This window comes from Anopheles stephensi, unplaced genomic scaffold (genome assembly GCF_013141755.1).
Source record: "Anopheles stephensi strain Indian unplaced genomic scaffold, UCI_ANSTEP_V1.0 ucontig428, whole genome shotgun sequence".
In the NCBI taxonomy this organism is placed as follows: domain Eukaryota; kingdom Metazoa; phylum Arthropoda; class Insecta; order Diptera; family Culicidae; genus Anopheles; species Anopheles stephensi.
The window spans coordinates 309,324-318,228 of record NW_023405378.1 but is presented as its reverse complement, the minus strand read 5'-3'; the positions used below and the strand labels follow the sequence as shown (position 1 = coordinate 318,228).

At 41.6% G+C, this 8,905-nt stretch overlaps 2 long non-coding RNA genes across 4 annotated transcripts; both read left to right on the top strand.

Moving 5' to 3' along the window:
* Nucleotides 1-1,682: 1,682 nt before the first annotated feature.
* On the top strand, nt 1,683-3,283 carry LOC118516990. Of its 3 annotated transcripts, none has more exons than XR_004908218.1 (4): nt 1,683-1,721; nt 2,085-2,505; nt 2,568-2,950; nt 3,022-3,283. It is a non-coding gene; the product is annotated as an uncharacterized LOC118516990 (long non-coding RNA). The 3 variants fall into 3 exon arrangements; XR_004908219.1 differs by lacking the exon at nt 1,683-1,721 and having other exon boundaries at nt 1,974-2,224; nt 2,458-2,505; XR_004908217.1 differs by lacking the exon at nt 1,683-1,721 and having other exon boundaries at nt 1,976-2,505.
* A 2,412-nt stretch (nt 3,284-5,695) lies between these two features.
* Nucleotides 5,696-7,078, top strand: LOC118516996. The gene is made up of 2 exons (XR_004908223.1): nt 5,696-6,169; nt 6,276-7,078. It is a non-coding gene; the product is annotated as an uncharacterized LOC118516996 (long non-coding RNA).
* The last annotated feature ends 1,827 nt before the right edge of the window (nt 7,079-8,905 follow it).

Sequence of the window (8,905 nt, the reverse complement as noted above, 5' to 3'; positions counted from 1 at the left end):
AGGATGAGTTCGATCTCCGTGAACGTTGACAGCATTACTTCATCCGTAGGGCGCTTGGTGAACACGAACTGATTCAGTGCCTTCTTCACGGAACGTACCAAACGCTCCCAGCAGCCGCCAAGCTCGGTCATCAGAACGTCGTGATCAACCTCTTCCAAAGCTTCCTTCAACTCACGAGAGGCATGTTGCTCCCGAATAATGAGATCGGTTCCGTAGTCTCGCCGAGGAAGGATGATCGGGTTCCGTGAATTATTCCGTGGGAACGGACAAACATTAGCATACACAAACAAAAACCATCCAAAGTCAGCTCCAATCAAACAAGTCGTATCGCCGACCGCCGACTGTTCCCTGCTCAAGACGAACTTTTCACAGTGTAGCAACGGAGAAGAAAAGCCGATGCGATTTTTGCGGATGCGTGCGGGGAAGCGTGGAAAAACGACGGTACACATTGGTATGGTAAGAACTTCAAGAACAGTTTTCCTTTTCATCCACACCAATAAACCGGGCCCGGTCTGCCGGAGACTGGCGAAGAAGCTTGGATAAATAAACAACGGCACGGCACGGCACATACACACACACACACACACACACACACACACACACACATGTACTTTTTTCTATTTCACATGTATTTTTTCCTATTTGTTTCGATTTTTTTTAACATGTAAATGTCGATGGATTCGCCACATTCCCTGGTGTGGGGTAGGGCAAACAATACGAGCTCGCTTCAACTTTTGCTGTCTTGGCGAAGCATGAGAATTTTTATGGCCCTCTCCAAGAAAAACCTTTCAAACAAATGGTGGTAAACTGACCTCGATAGCGCTAGACGGGTGATCGATTCAACGATCGAAACCCCAAAAAACCAGCACCACAGTCCCCCCCCCCCCCCTTCCGAAACGATCGATAAATTTCCATCGATTTTCCACACCAACGCTGAGAGACGTTTTCCGAAACATAATTCAAATAAATAATATCGCTGTGTCTGGCTAGTGGATCGAAACTCTACGGCCAGAGTCAAAGCAATGGGAAAGCGAACAGGCAGTAAGGTAAGAGATTATCGACCAGCACCTTTCACTGGTCTCCTTTGCCTTCCGTACTCCTCCCTTGGGGGAGTACTCCCCAAATCACTCATCGCCACTGGCTTATGTTTTGTGGACATGGTGAGCGAGAAAAAAGCCAGCAGCAGCAATAGCGAGAGGAGAAAAGAAAGAGCGAAAGAATTTTAAGCGAGATTTTGATTATTACTATGCTGCCTGCCCGAGCTATTCTTCTGCTCGGGAGATGGAGTGTATCACGGAACCGGATTTATGCGGATGCAGACCAATAAAGCAGGTGAAGGCGAACGTTGAAGGAACCGAATCACGAAACAGCCTCCCATTTGCAAAGGCCCCAACGGAAACCGCCCCGCGGGGAAGGAGGAGATCCATTAGACTGTGACGGCAGCGGAAGGTGAAATTGATTCTTGAAAAACTCGAACGGAAACCGAATTTCTTTCCTTCCTCGTATTTTTCACCATCCAATCTGGGGCCGGGTGAACAGGAAAGGGACGCATTTGGAGGGAGTGAGGACAACCGGAGAGAAGTTTGCGATTGCGATCCGCTTATTTTTAGCCCACCACTAAGAAGGTTCTCCCGCAACGACGACTGCCTGACCCGTCTGGCCCGTGCCTTGCCGTGTGTGTTCCCAAGTTGTCTGTTCCCCCTGTTTTCGTAAATGTTTTGGTAAATACATTCGTTAACGAAATATCCTCGAAACGATTTACGAGATTCCAAATTATTTCGAGGGTAATTTGTTTTTGTTTTGATTCTGTTTGTTTACATTTTGAATGAACCCTCTGCTCATAAAATGAACCGGAACCATGTTCATCGAATGTAAACAAACAAAACTTCACTATCCTCGAAAACTTTATGCTTCGTTAAAATTTTCGAGGATAGCCATGCAAAATGTAAACAAATTTTCGAGGATAAGTTTTTGTCAATGTATTGTGTCTTGTTGTGTCTCGTCATGTGTGTTCGGGAGTTCCTCTATTCTTGTATTTGCTCTTTTCTCTCCTGATTTTGCTTTGCTTCTCTTCATGTCCGTAGACTCTTCGCGTTGTGTGGTGGTATGTTTGTGTGTAACAACGGAACTTTCGCTGCAAGGTTGGAGGAGGGGGTGGGCGTCGAGTGTGTTGTTTATCAGCTGTGATCTGTGCGTGTGAAACTTTTTCGGTGTGCTGAAACGGGTGAGTAAGAGTAAGATTAGAAACAGAATGCCGTGTGCATGTATACCTCAGCCTGAAGACTGAACCACCAGACTTGCTCAGAGCAGGAATGAAATACACGTAATATAAATTGGAGCGTGGTACGCTTGCGCGTAGCAGATCATGGTGTGGTTAAGAAGAAAAAAAGAAGCAGTGCTACAGTCGTACTAGACTCTGGAATGGGTTGTATCGGTTGAACTTTTCTTATTTTTCAGATTAAAAAATCTGTTTGCTCTACAAAGTCGATGAGTGCATCTTTTCAGGTAAATATAATTATATGCTTTTATCCCAGATATCTGGCTTATAGTTTTTTTTTGCCTTTTAGTTCTGCAGCGCCATGGTGAACGTTGGGAGGTGTTGGCACGGAAGACGGAGCGGGAAAAGGTTCACGACAACTATGCGGTGAGGAGGATATCAACGGATTGTGCATTTACAGTTAGCGGGTGAACACACGCTGTACCTCGTAGGAGAACCTGGCCATGGGTATCGGAGAATGCATATCGTGCTATATATCGGCTATCGGCTATATAATGGCATATCGGCTATATGCCGGAATCGTGCTTGGCCTTGAACACTGACTCTGCTCGATCACGGGTTCCAAATTGGTCATTACGTTACCGGCGGCTTGCCAGCAATCAGCATTGGGTGTTCTTTTTCCGTTCAGTTCTTCCTACCGTCCTTCTGTGTATAAAGTGCCTTCCATTAACAGTAAGTTTAATCAATCATCATTCTACACAAATTTGTTTGCTTTTATTTAAGATCAATTTTGCATCTTTTAGTCTCCCGACAGCAATGGTTGCTTCTAGCACGGATTATGATGGTGCTGTTGCTGAAGAGGAATGTTGTGTTGCCTGGTTGCACTGGACAGGATGGTTGACACAGTGTAGTCAATCTCCTGTTGGTGTCGATTGTTCCCTTCGAGCCGGAGGCCCATCCCGGCCGCTCAGTGCGATAGTGTTAGGTGCTAGAAATACAAGATGTAAATATAAAATGGTTACTTTAAATGTTAATACAGAAGAGGTGATTATATAGGTTATAGAATTACGGCTTTTACTTACTAACAAAAACATGAACGAGCGAAATGCATCACGTACATATTGCGCAGCTGAACCAGGCAAAGAAAAGCTCCAGTGTCGTCCCCATTTTTGTCCGGGACATGGTCGTCGTGAAGGTTAATGTAGTAACGGTATTTGAAGGCATATCCTGAGCCGATCCCTATGACGATCGAAAGATCCGCAGCATCCTTTCTTATTGACGAAAACATTTCCTGCACAAATTGCTCAAAACAAATCGCACGACTTGAAACCTAATAAAATTTTCCGCAACATTTATTGGCGGAAAAGAGATTTGGATCAACAATCACACAGTGAATAGAACGAAGACGATCGGCTTCGTTAACCTCTCCCTCTCTTCTAATCAAATCACGCATGAACTCTTACCCCTTCTCCATGAGCAGCCCGACCAAAAATCAGCGATCAAAGATACAGGGCTCGCCTATTCACTTTGCGATGCGAACGGCATATTTTGTACAAAGTGTTTCAATTTGTTATATACATTTTTTCGACAAAACCTACCGTCTTGACAATAAAATCATATCGAAAACCATGTGAAAGAAATTGAAGAACTAAAAACACTCTGGGATTGAATGAAAATACTCAAACGAACTGTAAAAACAATAATGACGGTATAATATATACCGTTCGTATCGTAAAGTAACGAGACAAACCCTGTACGAGTGCACACATGCCCATACACATATTCACCCAAACAAGGTGAATCTATAGGCGTAAACGAGATGGGTATAATAATAAAAGGAGAGCAAAATGTAAACATTAAGGTCATCATGAACCAAACTCGAGTGTGTGACAAATCATCCATGAGTGCGAACGGAAGAGGTGTATAAATAGAAAGAGAGGGGGATATTTATCCTCGAGAATTTCCCCTTGGGTTCCTGTTGCCTACCGTGTACGCGAATTTATTACAGCGCCCCGTAACCGTAAGGCCCTGGCGTCTTTTAGCAGGCGTCGTCGTTCTTTTTTTTTTCCTGATGAGATTCTTCGGGATAAGTTGAAGGGAAGGGAAAGGATTTGCTAAGGTAGGGTCTGCTATTAGTTTCGGAAGGGACAGTTAGGTGAAATTTGGTGAAAGTTTCAGCGCGATTGTGGACTAAATAAATATGGTAAAAATACATTTTGTACTGTCTGGTGATGGTGTTACAATACGTTCCATTGAGAGTAAAGTTTTGTGGATGAAAAAAAAAACTGGGAAGCTTTCTTTGTAGACAACAATTAATATTTCAAAAAGTCCTGATCATGTGAGTATCACAAAAGACAGTAAATGTCGTGGAACACTGTTTTCTTCCTGCAGTAAATATTGTTACTCGTAAGAGTTCGACTATTTTTTTCAAATAGCCAGAGGAAAATTTCTAGAACTAGTTTTTCCATCTTCATAAACTACATTATCATGTTCATCCACCTTATTCACTTGATATATTGAACCTCATGAGCAAGAGTAGCAAGTTCATGCCAATAATTCATTCATTCACCGGTCGAGAACGATGAGCGGTTCTGTAATTTGGTGGTGATGGACGATCTTTCGAAGTTCTTCCGACGTATCTTTCTCGGGGTCGACGCGTGCAGGCCACGCATTTTCCGGTTCCCAGAGAAACGGCGGTCCCCTAAACCATCGCCCTTGTGCCGATAGGTCCGGCGTCTTAGCCCATTTCGTCCCATCGTCAGCCACGTTCATCTTCGTTGGTATCCAGCGCCATTGACTAGGATCAGTGCTTTCAAGCAGCTCACCTACGCGAAACGCCACGAACTGATTATATCGTCTGTGGTCCGAATGTAGCCAGCTGAGCACATTTTGGAAAGCTTTTGGAAACTTTCGTTTTGTTTTTTTTTTTTTTTATGTGGAGTTTCTGTTTTCCAGTCGCTTAAGCATAATGTGTGGCCAACCTTTTACCCGACGTTTAATGCGTGCGCGCCTTTTCGCCTCGAGGACGCGTTTATTTAGACCAACGACGACGGTAAACTATGTCGTCGCCTATGAACATGCACATTGTAAAATTATTGTACCGGCACCAGTGATGGCACCGACGTACGCGTTGTACAAACAACCAGACCACACCCATTGCCACTCCTTTTGCCACCGCCGCCGTCGGTTTTAGTCCCCCGTGGGGGTAGTTGCGAAAAAATCACGAATTTTCAGCACTGCCGCATAGACGCACGCCCATACAAAGCTGGCCGCGTTGATCGGGCCCTTCTCAGGCGGCGAGCAGTACTGGCAGCTGTGCGCGCTGTACAAGCCATCATTCCCACTGGCGCACCTTTTCCCAGCATCGCGAATCACCGGCGTCGTTGTTAGTTTCGCCTCACAGTAGTGCGCCAAACACGCGCGTACCCAGCACTGCATTATAAACGCACCGCATTCATACTGGCCCGGCAACGCGGTCAAGGTGTATATATTTAGAAGGTGAATTTTTGTCGATTTGGCAGGTAGACATTTTGGATTTTGGCCGGTCGAGAAACTTCAAAGTTTGTTTACTTAATCATATGGTTTGGGACTACCAAAATAAACAAACATAAAGCATCGTTTTTCGGTTCAGTAAACCAAGTTTCTACATTTATCATCGTCGTTGCACATAGCACTGAAGATAAACAGTTCCTTTACCAGCTCTAAAAAGAAATTTGCGTGACGTTGTTTTCTTCATACAGCTACCAAAGGCCTATCGGACGTATCGAATTACGGCATACCACTCGATAAAATTACACTGGTAGATTAAGTGAAGCTGTTCGATTCTCGTGCTAAGTACCATAAATTACAAGGAATAGGATAGAATTGTGCCGCATCCACCTCGAAACCCTTATCTTTCGTACCCGTCAGGCGTATAATGCTTCACTGGATAGCATTAGCAATTATGCGTAGGTAAGTATTTTATGCATTCGTTGTCCAGTAGATTGTATGGATGCTTCCTCTATTCTTCATTCATCTGTGGTTTCAACGAACGACTAATTCGATTCTCTGCCATCAGATTGTTCGGAAAGTTTCACTATGATTTGAAAGCACCAGCACCACCAGTGCGTGGACCGTAAAGTATCAGTATCATGATGTGCTGCCTCCACTGGATCCAGGTAAGGACTCCATCGATCATCGGTGTAAGAACGTTTATATTGAATGATACTGTAAACTGTTTACGGGGCATTCAATATTTAAGGCAAGAGGGAAAATTTGTAATTTTTATTCGTGAACAACACAACCCAACGTGTGCAGGTGCCAACCGTTTACAATAAGTCTATTTTAAAGCTGTATTTGCTGTTCATTATTTTTATTTAACGATTCAATGAAACGGAACAACTTTACTCAGCGTTTAAACGCTTTCTTTCAAAACGACGAATATATATGAATACACATTTCATTCAGTGTTATATGGACAGCGATAAACGAACAACGTCGACGTTGTAGCCAGGACGGTAAAATTTGCCATTAACAGAATCATCACATACTTAAGACATTTTTTGAAGGTGATTGAAAAGAAAGAACTTTCACTTCGATGTCCAGGGAGTCAAAGTGCTCAGCAAAAATAAGTAAGGATATTGTTAATGTATCTAGTGATTAAAACTACTTCTACAAAACCATCGTTATTTCATTTGCGGACTAAACATAGCTTAGAAGTTACGAATGAACTAGTTGATTGAGATATGTAGAGACCGGCTCTTATTGCTCTCTGCTTTAGTATATAGGAAAACTTGTTTGTAAACTTATGTTAATATTTATAATTTGGCTTCATTAAAGTTGATCACATTGTGTTCATTACTCTTGTTACTGCACATTGTATCTTACTACTAGTTTCTACTACTTGCCCACTCTTTCGAACAAGTTTATCCGAAATGGACACGTAGCCGAAAGAAAGAAACTCAGTAAACCGCTGCAATCTTCGAACCGTGGCGGCTTCCGAGTTCGACTCCGCCTGATACAGTTAACGAGTTCGCTATACTCTTCTACGCCTTGTGCCAACCGAGTCGCGGACGAACCTTGAAGGTGGGGCATGAGTCCGGCATCTGCTTCATGTTCATTAACCATCCTTTCGGCTTTCGGTCTCAGGATATCTACACCATCAAACAGCTCAGCAAATTAGTTTATCGATGTTTTAATACGTTATGTGTCCCGTGCTTTCCCCTGTAACCAGTAATAAAATAATTTAATCAACCGTTTTGAATAGAATGACAAAAAATTAAGAGATCGATTATTAAAACATTTTTCATTTCAAAGAACGAAATAAAAAGCAACAAAACTGTGTTTTATTATCACATTACTAATGCTTTTCCTCATGTTAACATGAGTGGTTTTTTAAGTTTGATAAAATGAAAGTGAAAAAAATATATGGAGTACGATTCAACATTTAACGAAATTGTGAGATCACTCGATTGTACAAGTTGTTAGCTTTCTTGGGCTTTTAAAAATCAGAAAACAACAAATATTCTTTGGGTTTGACCAGTAGTGAGGGAAGATATATTATTGCAAATTGTAAGTCGTCTGTATCATAAAAAGCATCAATGTCGTTACTGGAAAAATAGTAGCACATAACTACAAATCCTTGTTTTGTGAATCCTACGATAACATGGAAAAATGTTATGTTCCGACGTGTACAATATTACATAGTACTTCGAAACTGGCTTTATATGGTCGATGTTGGTTGCATAATAAAAAAAAATCTAAAATGGATTTACTTTCTATTTATAAATTGTATTAAGACCGATATAACACCATTATTCAAACGTACAAAAAATAGATTACGCCACAAGAAAGAACGAAAAACTGAAAAGCTGCTCAGCTATTATCTACAAGCACTAGTACCTTGAAGAATTAGAAACATTTTCAAAACGGGTGGATATTTGGTTTAGTATTTCTTTTTAAACATATAGATCATTATAAATCATTCCCAAGAAATGAAAATCAAAAATTGCCTCGATTGAAATGTACGTGTCAGTGGTGAACATGTAAGTAATGCAGAAAAAGCTATGCAAATATTTAAGAAATTAATTCTTATGCACATATCATAACTGTGAGCGCTTTGCGAATGAAGGAAAAACAAACATGGCTTTGATTACATGTCGACAAACTAGGGGAGCCCAGTAAAGATTGGCTACTCATTGTTTTAGCTGTACTACGCATTATTGAATTACAGTATAACCATGATATCTTGGAGATATTTTTTTCTCACAGCCATTGCAAAATAAGGGGTGTTTCTGACCAATCATCTGAATCTGCATTCAACGAGTTTGTTTGACTCTCAGAGTTCATCAGCTATTATTTTTTCTTCTACAGACATCAGACACTCTCAGTCAGATGTAAGACAGATGTTTGAGTATAACCATGTTCCACTGGAGGTGTCAATCCAAGCGACTGTATTAATACCTTGAGTAGCAGTAGCCACACGCAGAAAAAAAAACAAGAAAAAGATGGATGGAAATTCTTTTAAGGTTACATTGTAAATATTTTAGTTTCAAATTCCCTACATCAGTAAGGATCTCGTACGATCAACTGCAGGTCATACATATTGTCAACCTCAAACCCTTGTCGGACATTTACCGGTAGGAGGTTTATTTGAGTCCTTAAATGGATTTTTAAAAAAGGGATTGAGAATGAAACAGATTTTATCTA